Source organism: Sciurus vulgaris (genome assembly GCF_902686455.1).
Source record: "Sciurus vulgaris genome assembly, chromosome: 11".
NCBI classification, from domain to species: Eukaryota; Metazoa; Chordata; class Mammalia; order Rodentia; family Sciuridae; genus Sciurus; species Sciurus vulgaris.
In genome coordinates this window covers 3,348,452-3,369,528 of record NC_136472.1, presented here as the reverse complement: position 1 = coordinate 3,369,528, position 21,077 = coordinate 3,348,452, and the positions used below count along the sequence as shown (strand labels likewise).

Genomic DNA, 21,077 nt, shown 5'->3' with positions numbered 1-21,077 from the left:
TTGTCCCAGGTGGGCAGCTCGAGTGGCCCCACCTGGCCCTCCCCTCTGTAGCCACCCTCCTGGGGACTCTGCCCTCTGCTGCACATTCCCCTCCCAGCTGGCTCCCTAGCGGCAGAGTAGTAGCCACGGGTTTGGGGACCCAGTGGGCCAGCTGTGAGAAGGACCTGGATGGCGGCCCTGCTCTGGAGGCCCCCGTGAGCTTGGGTCTCCTGGAAGCAGCGCCAGCTGGGCCCGCACCCCCCCCCCCACACCCCTGCTGGCTCACCTCCCTGACTCGGGCGCACAGTTGCCCCCGGGAGACCCTGTAGGTCCCTTGGAAGGCAGGGAAGCGTCCCAGAGCCGTCTCAGGGCTGCGCTGGCTCCTTCCTGTGTGGGTCAGGCCTCCCTCACCCGGGGGTCCGAGTCTGCACACTGGCTCCGACCTGGTGATTGCGTGCCACCTCTGTTTCTCTGATGAAGCTGGGCTCTGCCCGCTGGACCTGCAAGCCTCCGACTTGTGCAGATCAAGTAGAGTTCAGCAGCTTCCTATCTGTTTCCCGCTTCGTCTGCACGGCCTGACCGTTGTGACGGCTGCTCTGCCTGTGCTGTCCCTTAGGGCCACCACAGCCCCTTGCCCTGGCAGTTAGGTGCCGTGCTCAGCCCCAGCCGCCAGGGCCAACACACGGGGGCACTTGAGTTCCGGCTGAGTGCTGGGGCTGAGTGCCCGGCCTCACAGGTGCTGGGCTCCCCCAGCCCATTTGTCACAGTCCTGGGGAAGGACAGCCTTCTGGCCTCCCAGAGTGTGTGGGCAGGCCTCAGGTGACCGTGCCTGTGAATCCCTCACTTCTCCAGCCTGAGGCAGCTGCCCAGGTTTAGCTCACAGCTCCAGAGACTGTCAGAGCGAGCCGTTGGAGTGGGCTCCGCGTGGTCCCCAGGGCAGCGCGCGCTTGGCTGGAGAGGGGCCTGCTCTGCCTCCCGCTCCTTGCCTCCGTCTCTCCCCTACCTGTCCACGTGGTCACTGGATTGCCCTTCCTCTCCTTCACCGGACCCCGTCGGTATGCACTGCGGAGTTCAGGGTGCCTTTCAGAGCACGGCCTGTGCTCCTCCATCCACGTCACCGCCCGGGACCTCCTGGAGTAGGTGACTGTGAGCCGAGGAGCAAGTGAGCGGTGGGGCGGGTGCTGAGGAGGGTCAGCACGCTCGCCTGGCCGCCACCTCGGGAGCCACGGCCACCCCAGTGGTTGCAGGGCTAAGCCTCAGGTGGGGGTGGACAGGTCCAGGTCACTGGGCGTGGAGGCCACTTGCACTGGCAGAGACTCCTCAGAAGGCAGGGGCTCAGCGTGCCTGTCGCATCAGGGTCTCTGCACCGTCCCCCTTCCGACTTTCAAGATGGCACTCCTGAACGCTCAGTGCCCTCGCCGCAGGGCAGACACCCCCAGAGGCTGGAGCTCCGCTTGTCCTGGACTTCAGCCAGTCTGGGATGAGGTTCTTCATCTGATGGCCGCGTTTTAGCCCCAAGCCTGCCAGAGGTGACGCTGTCCCTCAGGACACGTCTGGGCGCTCTCAGGCCCTTATGTGGCGCTTGATGGGGCATCTGAGCCCCTCAGGGCGTCCTTTCCTCGGTCACTTTGTTTGGCAACATCAGGAGCAGCCGACCAATGGCATCAGACCCCTCAGTTGTCCAAGAGTGTTCAGAAGTCTTGCCGTTTCTTAGCCCTGGCTTCTTAGTACTGAAGAGCCGTCGGTGCCTTTGAATCGAAGTGGTGCAGGGTGCGAGTTCCAGAGAGCCGCTTTTGACACCAGTCGGCGTCAGTCAGGGCTCTCCAGAGCAGTGGAGCCGACACAGCATGCACGCCCGGCCACGCGCGGTGGCCACGTCTGTGATCCCAGCCCTTTGGGAGACCAAGCAGGGGGACTGCAGCTTAGCAAGACCCCATCTCAAAACAAGTACAAGGGCCAGGGAGGGGTGTGAGTTGGTGGTAGAGCACTTGCCTAGCATGCCCTGGATTCAATCTCTGGTACTGCAAAAGCACAGAGAATTTAAAAAGCAAAGTGCGCGCGTGCACACACACACACGTAGAGACATGTACAGTTCTGGAAACTGAGAGGTCCCCTAGTCTCTGCCTCCCGCTGGACACCCAGAGGAGCCTGTGGTCCAGCACAGTCCACAGCCAAAGGCTGAGACCAGCAGCGCTGAGCATGTCAGTCCCTGTCTGGGGCTGGACAGTCCCAACTCCCATCCTGAAGAGTGATGCAGGAAAAAGAAAGCGAATCCCTCCTCCTCCCTGTGGCTCTCCTCGGACCTCAAGGCCTGGGACAGCGTGCAGCGGAGGGGAAGGCCACCTCTCCAGCCTCCTCTGGCTCCTGCGCTGATCTCATCCGGAAACGTCCTCCCAGGCGCCCGGAAGCAGCGCTGAAGTAGGCACCCGGTCAGGCAGGTTGACACGTGGAATTCCCAACACACTGCGCTAGCCATTTGTGTCCCTGTGGACACAGCCAGACTCACGCTGGCCTGCACACCATTGACCGGGACGCAGGCAGTGCCTGGAACAAGGAGATGGGCTGTGCATACCTGGGCACACCTCAACCCTTCTTGCCTCTGCTGCCCCCTCACTGAGGCCCACTCAACCCACCGACCTGGACTGGTTCCTTCCTTCCTTTCCTCCTCTTCTTTTTTCCCTTCCCTTCTCTTCCCTTCCCCTTTTCCTCTTCCCTTTCCCTTCCCTTCTCTCCTTCCTTTCGTACAGGGCATTGAACCCAGGAGTGCCTAACCACTGAGCAACACCCTCAATTCTCTTATTTTTTTTTTGAGACAGGGTCTTGCTAAGTTTTTTAGGGTCTCCATAAGTTGCTGAGGCTGGCCTCAATGGCTAGCCTCCTGCCTCAGCCTCCCAAGTTAGCTGGGATTGTAAGTGTGCATTGCCCTGCTGGTGCCCACTTCCATTCCTGAATCATGGCACTGACCTGCCACCACAGCCTTTGTTCTGGACGTGGTGGGCTCCTCACCCAACAGGCTGGACACTCAGGGCGCTCTGCTTGGAAGGCTCCTCCTCCCAACACCGTGTGCACACACCAGTGCACATTTGCAGCGTGTGCCCCCATGTGCACGTGCACCCGGTCCCCCTCCCTGTAGTACTTCAGCTTGGATTGTCCAGTGGGGCTGGGCTGCCCTCTCTGTGCCCTGTGGCTTCTATCCCTGCCCTTTCCTTCCTCCGACAGTGCTGGCTGCCCTGTGTGGCTGCTGCCCGTTGGCCCGTCCTCCGCCCTGGCCGCTGGGCTGCAGGCTGTGGCTGCCGAGCTGGGTGCCCTGGCGGAAGCTCCAGTGTGGGACCAGCCTGGCCTCGGGGGAGCCCAGAGTCCCGCCCACGCAGGAGGCTGAGAGGGACCCGGGCCTGCCCCGGGCGGAGCTGGGCGAGGCCCTGGCCAGCAGCCCTCGGGTGCTCGTGGGGCCCCAGCCTCAGCCCTGCTTGCGCCTCCATCGTGACAGGGAGGCGGCAGCTGGGCGTCCCTCAGGTCTATTTCTAATCCCCCCAGCAGCTGCCACTGTGGCTACCGGCCCGCCCGCCCTTCCTTTGCCATTTAGGAATGTGGATCCTTGTGCCTGGAAGTGAGCCGACTCCCCTGGCAGGGCGTGGTGCCCGGCTGCCAGGGGGTGAGTGGGCGCCTGGACAGCTCCCTCAGCTCCACGCTCCTCGGACCCACCGCCCAGCCCTGGACCCTGTGGGACATCAGCTTTCCTCATCACGGCCTTGCCAGGTCGCAGCGGCCTGGAGACGTCCAGGGAGGAGGCCCCCGGGGGTGGCTGAGGAGGATCAGCCCCTCCTTCCCTCTGTGCAGTGAGGCAGGGTCCCTGGGCGGCTCAGGCGGCGCAGCCTTCCCTTGTGCCCAGGCCTGGTCTCCAGACACCCACCCTCAGGGGCAGGGGCTGTTGCCTCTGCCTACCGAGACCCGGGGGTCCTCGGAGGCCTCACTGGCTGTGATCGAGTGCCCCCGTCCCCTTGCACCGCCCCCCATCCTCCCGTGCACCTGAGGAGCCCAGGGCCTCCTATTGCTGGGCTGAGACGTCCAGGCTGAGAGGAGTGTGGGGAAGGACTCGGGCTCCCCAGGGCTGCCCTGAGCAGGACAGAGCGGCTCCCCAGAGCTCTCCTTCCGGCTCGGTGGGGCCCAGGGGTCTCTGTGGAGGGGACGGTGAGGCTGCCGACCGGGAGGGGCCTTAGGTCAGTGTCCCAGGGTGCTGTGGAGGGAAGGGGTCACCTCTGGGTCTGAGGATTGGTCAGCAGCTCCCCTCTAGATGGCCGCTCTTCCACCAAAAGACTAGAGAGGGGTGAAGGGCCAGGGGAAGGGACCCCTGGCACGGACATGGCTGGGGGAGGACTTAGGTGCCCTCGGTCCTCCCAGGTCCCTCTGGTGCCATTCGGGGAGTTGGGGAGGGCCTGGCCCATAGGCTGCGTCCACCCTGGTTCACCGCAGCCCAGCCAGCCTGTGAGGGAGCGTCTGCGGGCGCCGAGGCCCCGCCCCTGCTCCCCGGGAGAAGCCCCATGGCCAGGGCCACCCTCCTGATGACTGTGCCTGTTTCCTTAGAGGAGAAAGGGGTTGGGGTGGCCGGAGGAGCAGGAGGCTACAGCCGCTGGGATCACACCTCCCTGCCCCAGCAGAGGCTGCAGGCCACGGCTGGCCTCTGAGGTTGGTTTTTGTGAACTGGGAAGTGTGCAGGGCACGGGGCCACACCTGCAATCCCAGTGGGTGGGGAGGCTGAGGTGGAGTAGGAGGCCTGGGAGCGGGGGTAGAAGTCTGGGGTAGAGGCCAGGCCACCAGCTTGGGTGGAGAGGGGAGCAAGGGCGGCTACCTGTGGACCTCGGTGCACACGGGGAAGGGAGGAAAGGCGGTGGATGAGGGAGGCGGCTCTGGGGCCGTTGGAGAGCACATTGCGCCCTCTGCCCTCTGCCCCCTGCTCTGGGATCCCCTGTTCTTGGGAGAAGTCCGCCTCCATTACCTTCTGTCTTTTGATATGCAAACACTGTGAGTTGTCAGTGGGCCTTCCTTTTGTTGGTCTGCAGGTGGAGCCCAGGGCTCAGCCAGGGCTACCCGGAGCTCCGCCCCCAGCACGTTCATTCTTCAACTCAGGGGGCACAGACCCGGCCTCCACTAGACTGGTATCACCGGCCTCCACCATTTAGTAAGACCCAGTCTCACTGTAGAAAGTAAAAGGCCGGGTTGTGGCTCAGTGGTAAAGCACTGGGTTCACTGGATTCACTCCCCAGCTCCAAACAGACAGGCCGGCAGGCAGCAGAGGAGTGTGTCCTGCGTAGAGAGGTTGCTCAGCGTGCATGGGCAGCCGAGGACAAGAACCAGGCCTACACCCGCCTACGCAGGGCGCTACGGCCTCCTGGGCCCCTGCCCGTCCACCCTCGGCACTGAAAGCCCAAGCGCCCAGCCCCACCGGGCCGGGGAAGGAAGGGCAGAGCTGCCAGGAGAAGGCCCTGGACCACAGATGCTGTGAAGACCCCCGGGGCCAGGTCTGGCCTCGGCTTCTGGGGAACTTGCTAGAACCTCTCACGGCACGTCGGGGTAGAGCCACAGGACATCTGGGAGCCTGTGGCCAGCCTCACTGGAAGGCAGTCCTGAGGTGAGGGACTGCTGGCAGGATTATGGGGGGCTCTGATAGCACCAGTGCTCAGAGGCAGGTCAGGGCCTGCTGTGGCTGAGGGCAACCCCGACTGACCCCAGCCGCAGGCCAGAGGAGAGGGGGCTTTGTCCCCAGGTAGCCAGGGCCGGCCCAGCACAGGAGGCCCAAGCTAGGCTTGCTCGGGCATCTGAGGCTGGCAAGAGTGGAGCCTGGGTGGGCTGTCCGCTGCCCGGTGCCCGCAAGGCTCAGTTCTGCACCCTCACCAGGGGACAGCCTCCACGAAGGCCAGGACTGGGCCTCCCTCGGTCCATAGCGTTGAGTCAGAGGTCAGTAGCAAGGTGATTCAGAACACCGATTCTGGGCAGCTAATGGGCCAAAGAAGAAATCATGGTGGGAAATTAAAGCACTTGGTTGTCTGTGCTGGGAAAAAGGTCGCGGGCTTCAGCAGGTAGAGGGAGGAGGTCTGTGGTCTCCGTGCTCACTTAGCTGGGAGGCGGGAAGTTAATGGGCCGCGCTATCACCGAAGAAGCTGGAGTAAGCACGATAGGCTCATCCCAACAGTGCCGAGGAAGGAAGTCATAAAGATAAGCGCAGACTTAACGGAGTGGCCGGGAGAGGCCGTGCAGAGAGCCGAGAGCCAGAGGCTTCCCAGAAGAGACAAATGCAGTCTGGCAAGGCCACGCTGGGAGAGATGAAAGGGCAGGGTGACGGACTCAGCTCCAGGTCAGGACATTCCCTATGGTGGCGATTGCCACAGGAGCTGGGATTATGAGCTGGGGTTGCACCCTTGGGCAACTGTCCAGAAGAAATGAAGACCTATGTCCACTCAGGACTGCACGTGGGCAGTCGCTGCAGCTTTCTGTGTGATGGCCCGAGTTGGGATCAGGCCAAAAGGGGCCTAAAAGAGCCGATGGTTAAGCCAGTGTGGTGGCCAGGTAGGCCTGTCATCCCAGAGACTTAGAGGCTGCGGGAGGAGGATCACAAGTTTGAGGCCAGCCTCAGCAACTCAGTGAGACCCTGTTTCAAAAATAAAAACTTAAAAAAAAAAAAAGTTCTGGGGATGAAGCCCAGTGGTAAAGTGTCCCTGGGTTCCATCCACAGTACCAGAAAAACCACCACCACCATAGCAAAAGCAAAACAAAAGAGAAAAACAAGGTTGAACCAACCCCAAGCCCAGCCAGGCCATCCCCTAGGCTGCTCCGTCGTTGGAGGTAGTGAGGACCGAAGCTTGGGGCCCTGGCCTGCTGAGACCTCTGGAGGGGACGAAGGCCACCCAGCACTGGGCTGTGTGGTCAGCGTCATGGAGCATTCCTGACATGACCCAAGTGTGGAGGGAGCAGGTCAGCAGCTGTCAGGCGGGGCTGCTGCGGGCTGCGGGGGCTGCGGGGGCCGAGCAGGCGGCAGGAGGGAGTGTGGACCAGGAGGTTCTGACTGGGCAGCTGCGGCCATGCCAGCCGTGCAGTGTGACTGCACAGACCACACTCACACACACACTCACGCTCACTCACACACTCACACTCACACAGTCACACACACTCACTTATACTCACACACAGTTACACACTCACACACTCACATTCACACACACAGTTACACTCACACACACTTACAGTCACTTATACTCACACACACAGTTACACACACAGTCACACACTCTCACACAGTCACAAATACACACAGTTACACACAGCCACACACATACTCACACAAACACATTCACACAGTCACACACAGTTACAGTCACACACATACTCACACAAGCACATTCACACAGTCACACACACACAGTCACATACATACACAAACACATTCACACGGTCACACACACTCACATGCTCACAGTCACATACTCACATGAACACATTCACAGTCACACACTCACACACACAGTCACACACACACTCATACACTCACACACAGTCACACACACAGTCACACACACATTCACACACACACATAGTCGTACACACACAGTTACACACTCACAGTCACAACTCATACAAACACATTCACACAGTCACATACACACACAAACATATTCACACAGTCACACACACTCACACAGTTACACACTCACACTCACACACACACACACACACATTCATAGTTAGTCACACACATTTACACAGTCACACACACACTGGCAGTCACATACACACATACACAAACACACACTCAGTCACACACACAGTTACATATACACACAGTCACACTCATACACAGTCACACACTCATTCACACAGTCACACACACACACACAGTCACATATGCAATCACACTCTCACATACTAACACACTCACACTCAGTCACACTCACACGAACTCCCACTCACACACATTAACACCCACACACTCACGAACACACATGCACACACACATTCACACACATGCACACTCATGCACACACACTAACACATACACTCACACGCGTGCGTGCGCCTGCAAATAAGAACAGGTGCAGGAGTGAAAAAGGACTCGGCTTCTGGGGAGGAGGGAGGAGGGAGGAGGGAGGGAGGAGGGAGGAGGGAGAGGAGGGAGGAGGAGGAGGGGCGGGGAGGAGGGAGGAGGGAGGCGCGAGGAGGAGGAGGGAGGAGGGAGGCGGGAGGAGGGAGGAGGGAGGAGGAGCAGGGAGGGGAGGAGGGAGGAGGGAGGGAGGGAGGAGGAGGAGGCGGGCCGGCCTGCCCTGCGTTTCCTGGCAGCTCCTGTGACTCTGTCAGTCTCAGGCAGTGTTCATGCAGGCCAGAGGTCAGGAGGCCCCAGGAGGCGGAGCACTGCTAGCAAGGTGGAGAGCGCCCGGCGGACTCAGGGAAGCAGCGCCCTCTCAGCACTGGGCAGCCCAGGAGGGGCGTGAGGGCGCTGAGCCCGCTGGGGAGACGCCAGGCAGGGCTGAAAGCAAGGCCCCTGTGCGCCTGCCCCCTCTTGGTGGCCTCCGCCGGGCACCTGGCTGTGGCGGCACGGTGGCCCCGCAGCTGGTGGTGGTCCCATTGCCTCACTTACTTTTGCCGGGTGGGATCATCCCGGGAGAGCTCTCCCTGGTCTTCTCATCACCGCCATATTTTAGTACCGATTTTTAAAAGACTTGATGGATTGCTAAAAGTACAGCTTTTAAAAACAAGTTTTTCTTTTTGGAAATTTTCTCGAAATGAAACCTATATAAAGCCAGAAATAAACTGTACTGCATTAAAAAACTAACAGAAAGCAGCAGGTCCGGGTCTCGCGCTGTCCCTGGGGCGGGGAGGAGGAACATGCCTGGCTGCTATCAGCTGGGTGGCCGCTCTGAACCCCCAGTGCTCCTGATTATCTTGGGAGAGGGAGCAAGATGTCAGGGAGGGCCCACCCTGGAGAAATCCACCCTCGGGAGTTCAGAGGACACTGGTCAGGGGCCCCCTCAGATGTGGGGCAAATCGAACAGTCTGCTCAAGGTGGCTGGTCACCAGCATGCCGCAGGCCAGTCTGCACATGAGCCTGCCGGGTGGGTGGGTGGCTGGCCCCCGGGAGGGTAAGCAATACCAAGGCTGCCAGGAACCTGGGTCAGTGCAAGGGGCCCTCCCCAGAACAGCTGGGCCTGGAAACCAGCACTAGCCCCAGCCCCAGGCCTGGACTCCAACCCTGGACCCCAGCCCTGTCCATCCTACCCGTGGAAGACAGAGGCCCCGGAGGATGGTGGATAAGGCAAGTGACACCCGGGGTGATCACAGCTCTTGCCTGCCCTGGGACACTTGGGTGCACAGGGGAGGGGCCTTTCTGGGCTCCCAGGGCCTACTGAGCGGCCAGGCATGTCTTCCAAGTTGGTGAGAAGGCCAGACCCCATCCAGGCCCCAGATGGAGCCCTGAACCAGGGGCCCCTCCTTTAAAGGGCAGAGACATTTCAACAACATTGCCAGAGCTCCCAGGCGCCAGGCCCGCCCTCCACAGGGAGGGCCAGGGGGAGAACTGGCCTGCACAGCCAGGGCCCTCCTCCTGGTCACTCTGCCTCTGGGGCGCTGGCAGCCCAGTTCCCCACAGGCAGCCTAATAAGGCAGCAAGGTGTGGCAGTGGCATGGGGGAGGGGGCAGCCTCAGATGCAGCCCAGGCATCCGGCCCCACCCACCCAGAGCCTCCCCAGAAATGCCTGAGTTAAAATAAGGTCTTGAAACCACTCCCCAGCTCTGCCGGCTGTCCTCCCTCCCGCCCTGGGCCCCAGCTAGTCTGAGGTGACTGGTGAGATCCCCACCAGCCACATGCCTATCCCTGGGTCAATCCTCCAGCCACAAAAGCCCCTTCTGGGCTGCCAGGACCCTGTACTGATGCCCACTCAACCTCGGGTCCTGCCTCCTCCTGGAAGTGCTGCCCGACAGCCTGGCTCTGAGCAGACCCTGGGCCATGTGTCACTTACCCACATAGAAGGTGCTGGGTGCAGGCTTGTCTCCCAGCTCCAGGTAAAGCAGGCTGGTGGTCTGAGGGTCATGGCGCAGCCACAGGGCCACACCCAGGATCACGCCTCCGGCCAGCTGGAGAAAGAGTGGGGAGCAGTGTCACCTGTGGCCTGCAGTCCCAGGAGGTAGCGAGAGCCCCACTGTGCTAAGCACCCTGAGCCGCCACCATGTCAGGAGGGGCCCTCAGCAGGGACCATGGGCTGGTCTGCCAGCGGCCATTCACTGTGGCTCCAGGGCCGCCCCAGCATCTGAGCAGCGACTCCAGGGCAGGGACACCAGGTGAGATGCTGGACATGCAGCGAAATGTGCATCTCGGATGGACAAGGACACTGCTTCCGCCCAGGCACACCCAGGCTGCAGAGCCGCACCAGAAACCCACGCACCCCGAGTGCCAGGTTGACCTGATGTCCTGTGCCTTTAGTTCCCAGATCTGGCTAGGGGTCACCCCAAGGAATGCTGGGCCTTCTCCAAGGGTGGGGCTCAGGTGCTGAGAACGCCCTGTGGGCTGGTGGCATCTAGGAAGCGGCAGGGGCATGGCCTGCGGTGGCTTGTGGGACGAATCCCTGCTACTCAGGAGAGAGGCTCATGGAAGCGGCTGGTGGGGAGGGGGCCTCTGCTCAGGGCTGGCGCACAGGGGCCAGGGCTCAGGCTGAGGGAGCCCTCAGTGACACGCCATGCTGTGCGTCTGTGACCACCTCTAGCCAGCTGGGGTCTGTCCTTGCGGCCAGGTCTGCTCCAGGCCCAGCCCCCCTTCTTCCGGCTGCAGACGCTCACTGGTGGTGGCTGCAGGCTGGCCCTGCTCCTGATCCTGGAACCCAGCACCACGAAGGGCTTTTGTAGACATGAGTCCCCAGCACAGCTGGAAGCCCTGCGTCCTGCCTGCCCCGGCCTCCTCCGTCTAGCACCTCTCAGCCAAAGCCTTCAGATATTCCAGGGAGCGGTGGGCACAGACACGGTCCCCTCAAACTCCTCCTGTTCCTCCCTGTCCTTGGTGTAAAGCACAGTCGCACAATCTCTCCTTCAGCCTGGGGACACTGTGACCCTGGGCCACAGGAACAAGCTCTTCTGGGGTCCCTGACTCACAGTGGTGGCCAACATCCCTGGGCTGTCTGGGGGACCTCTGCTTCCCTGGAGGACATGGAAACCTAACACCTGTGCAGAGACCCTGGGGAGGTGCCTGCTGAGGAGCCCCTGCCAGAGGCAAGGGCACAAGGTCTGGGTGGCGCCAGGTCTCCCGTGGGGGACCTTCCACGCAGCCCCTTTGGGCCTTGGCAGCCCGGGTTTCATCTTCCACTCCACCCTTCCGAGGGCCAGGCCGAGAGGGCTTCCTGGAGGCAGGGGCATGGGGACGCAGCCCATACAGCCCTGTGAGTGCCACGGCCAGCTGCCCTCCACCAGACATGCTGGGTGCTGTGCAGGGCCGCCTGCAGGGGCCAGCTGCGTCCCTCTAGGCCTGGCCCACCCCTGTCTGCAGGTGGGGGCTGATGCTCACCCCACAACAGACCCAGCTGTCAGACGGGAGGGAAACTGAAACCTGGCCCCAAGGAGAGCCCGTGGCCAGGTCCTGCCCCGGCAGCAGGCCCTGCGGGGAAGGGAGACGCACCTAGGAGAGCATGCGTAACCAACGGCGCCCGAAGGAAAGCCCCAGTGGCCCTGGGAGCCCCAAAGCAGGCCGGCTTAGGTCCCAGGGGGTGTGCCGGCCAGGCGCTGGCCCTGCACCCTCAAGGGAGGGCCAAGGCCCCGCCCCCAGGATGCAGGCCGGGCGTCCTCTCCGTGCACCCGGCTGCCGAAGTTCCTCAGTCATTCTGGTAGCTGCACCTGCCCGTCCCATGTGGGCTTCTCTGAGGAGAGGAATGGGGCCTACTCACCCCCAGGCCCGGACTGAGGCTCACTCCATCAGCCAGCAGGGTGGACATTCCTGCCACTGAGGGCTTTCTGTGCACTTGCTGGCCACACTGGAAACGGCCTGGCAGTACACCCCCTCATGTCACAAGGCCCTGTGGTGACAACAGGGCTCCCCAGGGCTTAGTGCCCTGTGCCTCACATCAGGAAGGCAGAGGCAGGGAGGCTGCTGGATGGGGGAAGGGGCAGGAGGAGACCGCGGGCAGCCCCAGGGAGCCACTCTGGGCTCCTCTGTGCCGGCTGCCATCTGTGGCTCGGGGAGGAGGGGGCAGGCTGAGTTGCCCTGGTAACTCTGGCTGCTTCTGAGGCTTTGACAACATTATGTATTTTGTTTGGAAACTGGTTCAGAGTTCATGGAGAGATGTTCTAGGGCAAGGGGTGGCTCCTGGAGGAGGGGCCTCTGTCCCCACCTGTCCCTCTGTGGTCACAAAGGCCTGGTCCCAACTCTGACTCAGCCGCGGAAGCTGTGGGGCTACTGGCAGGCCATCCCACCTCCCTCTGCCTCAGTGTCCCCGCCTGTGAAAGCTGAGCATGCAGCAGGCCCATGTCCTCCAGGGCTGGGCTGGGCCACCCTCACCACCCGGTGCAGCTGGGGGCCTGGCCCAGGGGGTCACGTGCTCCTGAGGGATGTGGGTGAGGGCAGTGCTCAACCCACCCCCATCTTGTTCCCGCCACCACATGCCCACAGGGCAGCAGGGGGTTCTCGAGCCCAGCGCAGCTGTGGCTGATTCTGAAACTGCTTCCTTGGAAGTCAACCCTACACCTGCCGCGTACCCAGGGGCCCCTCCAGGAATTCACTGCGAGAACGGGCACAGGGCTGCATGAGACCCACGACTTTGCTGTGTCGCCCAACTCCTGGGTGTCGCCTGGGTGCTCGCTGGCTGGCGACTGGCCGGGCCCCGGGGTCCACCCCATCGTGGATCCTCATCAGTGAAAAGGGCAGGACAGCACAAGCGCAGGTGCCTCTGATGTGCCGTGTGAGCACAGCTGTGAGGGAGGTCCAGGCCAGGGCCAGGCAGGCACCGCAAAGGACCCCACCTGACGCTGGCCACGGTTTCACGGTTTGACTCGGCTGCACACTTTGAACCCAAGCCTGTGCTGTGTCCCAACTGCATCCACAGAGCCATTTAGAAACCCCCACCCGTGCCCTGCACGCCGACCACTAAGGGGAGAAGGGACCTGGCCGCCCTCCGGGCACTCACGCCTTCCGGGCAGGAGCCAGACCCCCTGGGCTGGCAGCAAGCACTTGCACGTGCTGGGGGCTTGTCCACAGGGACGGAAAAACCAAAGTAAGGGACTGTGTGACTACAGGACACACAGGCCAACTGCAGAGTCCAGTGTCCCTGGAAAACCATGAGTGACGGAGCTGGACAGGGGCCCAGGCATGAAGAAAGGCCTGAGCTCCTGGCTGCTGGGTCACGTCTGACCAAGTGACCACAGGCCCATCTCAACGCTCCTGCCCCCAACATCCTCACTTGTAGAATAAGGAAGCACAGGCATGGCGGCTGCCACTCGATGGGCAGTACCCAGCCCTGGACAGCACAGTGACGGTGATCAGAAGCAAGCAGTCCGCAGTGTCCCCAAGCGCCCCTCTCAGAGACACCTCCACTCAAAGCGGTCTGCAGGCAGCAGTCCCCACCTGTTCCCTGACCCCAAGATACTCCCTGCTCAGGGCCGGGGGTGGAGCAAAGCCCAGGTGGTGTCCAGGTTCTGGGGGCCGCGCGCGAGGGAGCAGGAAGGCACGTCCAGGACCCTCTAGAGGACGGCTTCTTCCTCCTCCCTGGGGATTAATGAGCAACAGACTTGACTTCAACAAGGGGGCTGCCAAGCACGCTGGGTCCCTGCCCATCCCGTCTGCCGTTCCCAGCAGCAGCTGATGGGGAGCAGGCCCGGGGCAGCTTCCTCCTCTGTGCCAGCTGCCTACAGTGACCCTTAGCCAGACCCAGGACCCGGCCAGAGCCAGGGCTTCTCTGGGGCTCTCCCGCTTCAGCACACGTGCCCCTTCCAGAAAGGGACGAGGCTCTAGCCCCCCAGCTGGCTGGCCTGAATGGTCGCTTCAGTGCTGACCACAGCGCCAGAGGACAAGGACGATTCTTGCGTAGGCAAGCCCCTTGCAGGAGTGCTCAGGGGATGCTGGGGTGGGCGGGGAGAGGCCCAGCTATGGCCCTGCCCAGCCAGGTCCCTGGTGTGGCCTTGGAAGTAGAGCTGCTGTGGCCGGGCAGGAAGGAGGCAGCCTGGCGGGAGCAGGACCCCCTCGGCCAGGAAGTTCTCAGGAAGCTGCCTGTCCAGTGTCTAAAAATAAGTGCCAGGAGAGGACCCAGACCTGGCCCTGGCGTCCATCTGGGGGATGCGGGGGGCCAGGGCATGAGCACTTGGTCACAGGGGAGTGGGAGCCCCAGGTGCCGGCTCGCTCACCCCATGTCTGCCTCCTGGGAAGCCCATCTGCCCCGAGGGGCCAGAGATGTGCACAGAGGTGTGCAGGGGGCTGCAGGTGGCCAGGACCCTCGGAGCCATGTGCTCCTAAGAGGTCTGGGGACAGCCGTGGGAGGGGGGCCTCGGGCAGGGTCGGCGGACAGGCAGGCTGGGTGTCACCCACTGGTACAGGGTTGTACCTGCTCCCACCTGGCAGGACTGCCTGCCCCCCCGAATGAGGACACAGAGGAGTCGGAGGCTGTGGGATGGGCTGCAGTGCCAGCCTCCCCCGCCCTCTCCTCCAGTGGTTGTTTGGGAACCTCGGTCTCCTTATCACCCCATGGATAACAGTCCAGCACAGCTGGAGGCCAGGGTCTCCCACTCCTTGCCTGGCACAGAGCTTCTTCAGCAACCAATATCATCTCCTCGGGCAAGAGGGAAGGCGTATTCTGTGTAGCCGAGGCTGCTTCGCCCAAGGAGGAGAGCGGGGAGCGGAGCCCCGCCAGGCTGTGGGAGCTGCTGAGAGCCGGCCATGCTGGCTGCGGTCTGCTTCCCTCCAGCGGGACCCACGTGGAGCACAGGGCTCAGGCCCCCGGCCCCAGGACTGCAGCTCTGGCAGGGCAGGCGACCTGGGGTCTTGCTCTGTGCCCTGCCATGCTGGGCACCTTGTGGCACCACTAGGAGCTTGCTGTCAGCTGCGGCACACCTCGGTGTGTAGTCGCAGGTAACCACACAGACCCCAGGCGAGCCGACATGGGGCCCGGTGACTGGCGGGTAAGATACCCCTCGTGGAAGCCCAGGGTGTCTAGGGGCCTCCCTGTCAGGGCCCTCCAGCCTCCACCTTCCTGACAATGGCCGAGTTACCTCGATAACTGGGGCAAGGACAAAGACGGGCAGATCAACTCCAAATCAGAAAAGGGGCGTATCTTCAGAAAGGAGGGCAGGGCCATGAGCCCTAGACTCCAGCTGGGCCGGCTCCCTGCGGCCCCACGCCTCCGTGGCGTTGGGACCCCACCTGGGCACTCTGCCCCTTGCAAGGAGGACCCTCACCACCCACTCAGTGTTTCCAGGCTGTGAAACTCTGGGCACTCGTTCTAATGGCTTCCCTGCACCCTCTGCCTTCCCCAGCTATGCAGGCCAGGAGGACAGCTCCCCCACTAGCACCCTCCCCTCCTGTGGCCACAGTGCTGGTACAGCAAAGGACACCTGTGGATGGGGCTGAAATCCAACTACCATGGGCCAGCCCTTGGGGTTGGGGGATGCCCTCATCCACCAGGGCCATCTGGAGGATCCAGCAGTCTTGAGCTCAGACTCAGCACCTGCTCTGCAGCCCACCCGGTGAAGTGGCTTCTGTTCACCCAGAGGTACTCAGTAGTGTGTAGAAGGGACAGGGCAACAGGAGGTCTGGAGGGTCCTGGAAGGCCACCCAGCATGCCAGGTCAGAGCACTGGACAGGTGAGGGCCCTGAAGACAATCCTCCACAAGCCTGGTTGTCCATGCAGCAGTCCCCAGAACACGGTGGACACCTGCAGGGCTGGACAATCGCCTGGCACCTGTGCCTGGATGTTCTGTGGCCCAGGTGTCAGGACCAGAGCAATGAGGACCTGGGCGCCTTCCTAGCCCTGCCACGACCCAAGGCCAGTGCAAGGGTTTCAGCCTGCCCACTCCATGGCGCCTGGACTCTGAACTGTATTGATCTGGTGGCCGAAGCGCCTCCCCTTGACAGGACTTTGGGCTGGGAAGGTGTGAGGTCGCCTCCCTGTCTGGGCTTGGAAGGAGTTGAGATAGAATTGGGACTGACTTTGATTTCTGGAGGCAGAACTGAGCTGGGGTGGGAGGTGGGGAGAAACCCGGCATGCCCTCGGAGGAACAGAGCAGGGGCTCTCACTGGGACAGTGGCACTGCGTGGGCACGGAGCAGGGTTGGCTGAGGGGCTACTGGGGTCCCCCTGCCTCCTGCTCCAGGTCTGCCCCTCTCTGCTCAGACACCCTGGCTGGAGCCAGCCTGCCAAGGGACAAACCACAGACTTCCTCTTCTTGACCCATCCTGCACCAACGGTTGTCTCTCCAAAGACGGGCAGTCAGGAAGCCAGACGACCTGGGGGCCTCGGGGCACCAGGGGAAGTCCATCGCCCCCTGGGTGCAACCAGGCACAGGAAGCCCTGCCCCCACCCAGAGCCTGCCTGATTGTAGCCCCTCTGCCGGAAGGAAGGCAAGTCGCCAAGTGACAGTCATGTGCTGTCTGGAGGGAAATTAAATGCCAGTTCGCGCGGCTGCTAATCAGTCTCCTTTGAGGCAGGCCTGGTTGCCTTGCCACTAGCCACCTCAGGTCAGAGGGGTGGCCAGTCCTGGGCAGGAGACAGGGCCCTTCTCTAGTAAAGACTGGTGGCTGCAAAGCCTCTCCCAGGCTCCCTGGTCAGAAGCCATGGAGAAGACCCTCATGACACCCGTTCCCCGAGATGAGGAAGGGGACTCTGCAGGCCCATCTCCTGCCAGGACAGGGCCCTACCCTCCTCCTGCCCTCCTCCAGCAGCAAGTCTCAAAGCAGCCAGCCTTGGGCACCAACGCTCCCTAGGAGCCCCTGAACCCACCCTGAGGGATGGGACATCCACACTGCTTGGTCAGGCACCCGTGCAGTCTCCCTACTTGGGCTGGCCTGCTGCTTGTCCTCCTGCCCTGTCCCATCTGGAGCCTGATGCCCACAGAGTGTCCAGAACCTCACTGGCCCCAAAGCAAAGTCCAGACAGGAGAGGCTGAGAGCACAGGCTGCCTGGGGCTCTGCCTCCCAGTGCAGGAGGGACGCCAGCAAGCGGAGTGTGCCTGCGAGACCATGCGTGGAGAGTGCTCCTGCAGAGGCAGGCTGGGGCCTGGGCGCTCCAACCTCCAACCTCCAACCTCAGGGGAGCTTTCTTCCTCGCTAACACAGAACTTTTTAAAGTGCCGCATCCAGATATCCACTATCAATCTGTGCTCACCCGCCCCCAGCTTCCCTGAGCCCCTGGTACTATGCTGTGTCCGTGACAGGCCAGGCGCCGCAGGGCCTTCCGGGCACCCCAGGAGCCACAGCCCCTTCCCATGCACTTCCCACCCTCGGCTTCACGCTCTGTGGCTGGACTCCCTGTTGGACATCATGCCCAGCATCCGTTTCCTGAGCTCTCCCGGTGCTGAGCCCATCACTCTGTAGACAGGCACATTAGCTAATCTGTGCCCAGCCTCAGGAGAAAGGGGTCTGAGGACCCCGAGGTCCAGCCCTGGCACCAGGGGGCCCTTAGCACAGGACCAGCCCTGCCATGCAGCATGCATTTCCAGCCACTGCAGGGTCCAGCATGAGTGGATGGGCCCACAGAACGTGACTGTGAAGACAGGTCTGCGCCAGGTAGGCCCCTGGGAGGGGTGGGGAGCAGCGCGTGGGGATGTGCTGGGCCTTGCTGGCCGCTTGGGTCCAGCTCCCAGGGAGCCTGGGTGGACTCCCAGCTGGGGCAGGGGTGGGCCTCATAGGCTGACACACAGCCCAGAGGAGAAAAGGAGCACCTTTGCCACCTGCCCTTCAGCTCCTCTCAGGGTCCTCAACCCACATCTGGGCTCAAGACCAGCAGGGACACCCTGGCATATGCGTGCCTCCTACTGGCCTGGTCCAAAGAAGACAAACACTGATCAGCATTGCCACTCAGCAGTGGCCCCGAGGGCCATGCCTGGCAGGGTCAGCCCTTCCCAGATGGCCTTGCTGTTCCCCACAGCCACCTTGACTCCCAACTGGCGTCCCACAGCAGGCCATGCAACACTTCCTGGCTTGGGAAGACACAATGTGCTCCCCCCAATCTACTCCAGCTGAGTCCAGACTAATCTGTCTCCCCCCACAAACATCCCACTGACCCTAGATCCACCCTGGGATCCTCGGCAGTCCAGATGGAAAACAGATGTCCCTGGTCCCACGCACTCACTCCAGGGGCTGCTTTAGAAAGTTTACCCATCCTGTCTCAACTTGAGACACAGACTGCCTGTGAAGGGAGCCCTGGGGTGCACAGCAGCTGGGAGGCCCAGAGGAGTGGCCAGCAACGCCCACCCACATTCCCTGCAGGCTGGGAAGAGTCTCCATCCCTTCTCAATTCCAACACCGCAGGAAATGGAAACAAAAGGCCAGAGCAACATCATCACTTCCCAGCAGTGAAGACTGGGCCAGGAGAAAGTACTTCTCTGCCCAGAGACCCAAGGAGACTAGAGTCTGCATTCCAAGAGGACAAATGGGTGGGCAACTCTCTCCAAAGTGGATCAGACCTTGAACATTAGCAGACAGACCCTCTGTTCTTACGGTCACCCTTAGCCTGTGTCAACTCAGATCCCAGGCCCCCTCTTCCCCCAAAGCTTCCATAGGCCGGCAGCGGCCAGACTGGGGCTGGAATCTGCGGTTGAGGAGGCTAAGATCCGCTTCCAGGAACTGGGGCAAGGCGCGCACCAGCAGGAGGGTCATCAGGCCATCCTGTTGTGCACTCCGCCCTAAACCCGACCCCCAGGACGCTCTCCAGGGTGGCGACTTCAGAGTGGAGGGTGAGCAGGGAAAGGGAAAAAGTGAGGTGGATGGTCCCCACGGCTGGAGAAGAGTGTGCGCCCCCAAGCCCCAGCTCCCGGCCGCCCATCTAGGGGCGGTGGCCCGGATGAGCTCATGGGGGCGGGGCGCCGGGAGCCCCGCCCTCGAGGCCCCTCGGTGCTAGCGAAGCAGGGTGGTCCCCGAAACAGCCGCCAAGAGGGCCGCGCGGGCTCCTCCGCCGCGGAGGGGTTGGGGTCCCGGGCCCGGGTTCGCACGCCCCGCACCATCGCCATCACGCAATAGGGTCAGGTTAACGGTCCCCAGACGCCCGGGCCAGACGGTGGGGGCTGGGCCGCGACGCGCGGAGACTTGGCCCGGCTGCCCAGGGGCGCGGCGGCCCCGGATCCCGCCCTGCGCCCCGAGCCCACAGGTGGCCCCTCAACTTCGCGCCGCGCTGCAACCCCTCGCGGGGCCTAGCGCAGCCGCCGCGCCTGCCCAAGGGGGGTGCGCCCGGCCCCCGCCCGCCGCTCCTCCACCCCGCCGCCGCTCACCCAGAAGACGAAATTGAAGACGAAGAGCAGGTACTTGATGCACTTGGTGCAGCCCTCCACCCCCATGGCCGAGCGGGCGGTGGGCGGCCTGCGGGGCGCGGGCCGGTCCTGGGCGGCGGGCGCGCGGGGACGCGGGGCCGGGCGGGCCGGAGGGCCTGATGGGCAGGGGGCGTCGGGGCGCGAGCGACCTGCGGGCGCGGGGCGCTGGCGAGAAGAAGACTCGGTGCCCGGAGGGTTGCGCGGGGGTTGCGGCTGCTCTGCTGCTGCTGCGGGCTGCTGCTGCTGCTGCGCGCTCGCTCTGTGGCCGGGCGCGCGACCCGTCCGCGTCGCTTATAGGCCGCCGCGGCCCCGCCCCCCTCAGGCCCCGCCTCCGCAGCGCTCCGCGCCCCTCCCCCTTGCCCCGCCTCCTGCCACTGGCCGCGGGGCAGGGGCTGCAGAACCTCCTTCGACCTTCGGGTGCTCGAATACTTTGGGGTTCGCGACCTTGGTGCGGCCGGGACGCGTCCTGGATGCTTAGTAGGGCTCCACAAGTCCCCGGGGCTGCCTGCAGAGCCGCGCCTGAGGAGCGACCCTCTTTCTTCCTCCCTCAGACTCCCTGGACAATTCCAGGAGGGACTCCTGGAAGCCGAGATGCGCCTGCGAAATGTGCTGCTAAGAAGGCGCTTTGTTCGCAGTACTCTCTCGGGAAGGAAAGTGGGGTGGGCATGAAGTTTGGGCCTGACGGTCTAGAAGCGATTCTAGTCATCCATCTCCTTGTCCCATAGAAAGGGGTGTCGCTGGCTGCTGTTAGTGGAGTCTGCCTTTGGAAAGGTCACTGCTGCACCCAGAGATTACCCCAGACCAGCGTTATGTACCTAGCGGGCCCCAAAACGCCTGCAAGAACGTCCAGATACTGCGTCTCATGCCGCGGGCGGCCTTGGTTGCAGGCTCCCGGGTCTTTCAGCTGTCCCTCCTGACGGTGGGGGTCCTGCTGTCCCCGCTGCCTCTAGTAAGGAGAAAGTGGGGACCGATTCCCATTGGAGTGAGGAGTGCTTTCTCCTAGGTGAAGAGGAAGTGCTGTCTGTCACCCTAGGTGACACCTCTACCAAGGTGTCCTATGTCCTCCTCCCCCCCAAAAGCTGGGGGAGAATGGGGCTGCTTCCTGAGCAGGGCCTCACCTGGGGACCGTGTGGGCCACCTATGGAAACCCAGCCTTCATCACCAGCCAGTCATCTCAGCAACAGCAGCATCCCAGGGCTGTCTGATGGAGCTACCTGCTGTGATGAGTTTGTTCTGCATAAGGTAACGCGGCAGAAGTGGGCACTGGGAATGTGGCCACCGAGGAACTGAAGTGTTAATTGTATGTCATTGTAGTTTGCATTTAAATAGCCTTGGGTGGCCAGTGGCTACCATCCTGGACAAAGCAACTCTCTTGGGCGGTCAATTTGTAAATTCGTTTTTGCTTCATGCTTGTGCCGGAGTTGCAAGCACAGTGTGGTTTTGTTTGCGCATGTCGGAGAGAACCAAGTGATAGGGGTGTGAACCCTCCATGTGGGGGTCTGTGAGAGCTTTCTGTTGTGTGGGGGGGATGTTTCTCTGCATGCCCTGGATGCCTGCTTTCCCATCAGCTCCCTGCCCTCCCCAGGGATTGGGATGCTTCTCCCATAGGTGTGGGATGCATGTCCTGTC

General features: G+C 62.5%; 2 long non-coding RNA genes across 2 annotated transcripts in view; one reads left to right on the top strand and one right to left on the bottom strand.

Annotated features, from left to right (window-relative positions):
- The first annotated feature begins 5,241 nt into the window (after positions 1 to 5,241).
- Positions 5,242 to 8,519, top strand: LOC306639303. The gene is made up of 3 exons (XR_013757608.1): positions 5,242 to 5,605; positions 6,707 to 6,955; positions 8,333 to 8,519. It is a non-coding gene; the product is annotated as an uncharacterized lncRNA (long non-coding RNA).
- A 1,291-nt stretch (positions 8,520 to 9,810) lies between these two features.
- Positions 9,811 to 21,077, bottom strand: part of LOC306640618 — a 395,158-nt gene continuing 383,891 nt past the window's right edge. The window contains exons 2-3 of the long non-coding RNA XR_013757827.1: positions 19,410 to 19,701; positions 9,811 to 10,095 (exon numbers count right to left, since the gene is read on the bottom strand). This is a non-coding gene — a long non-coding RNA (uncharacterized lncRNA). The remainder of the gene's footprint in view (positions 10,096 to 19,409; positions 19,702 to 21,077) is intronic.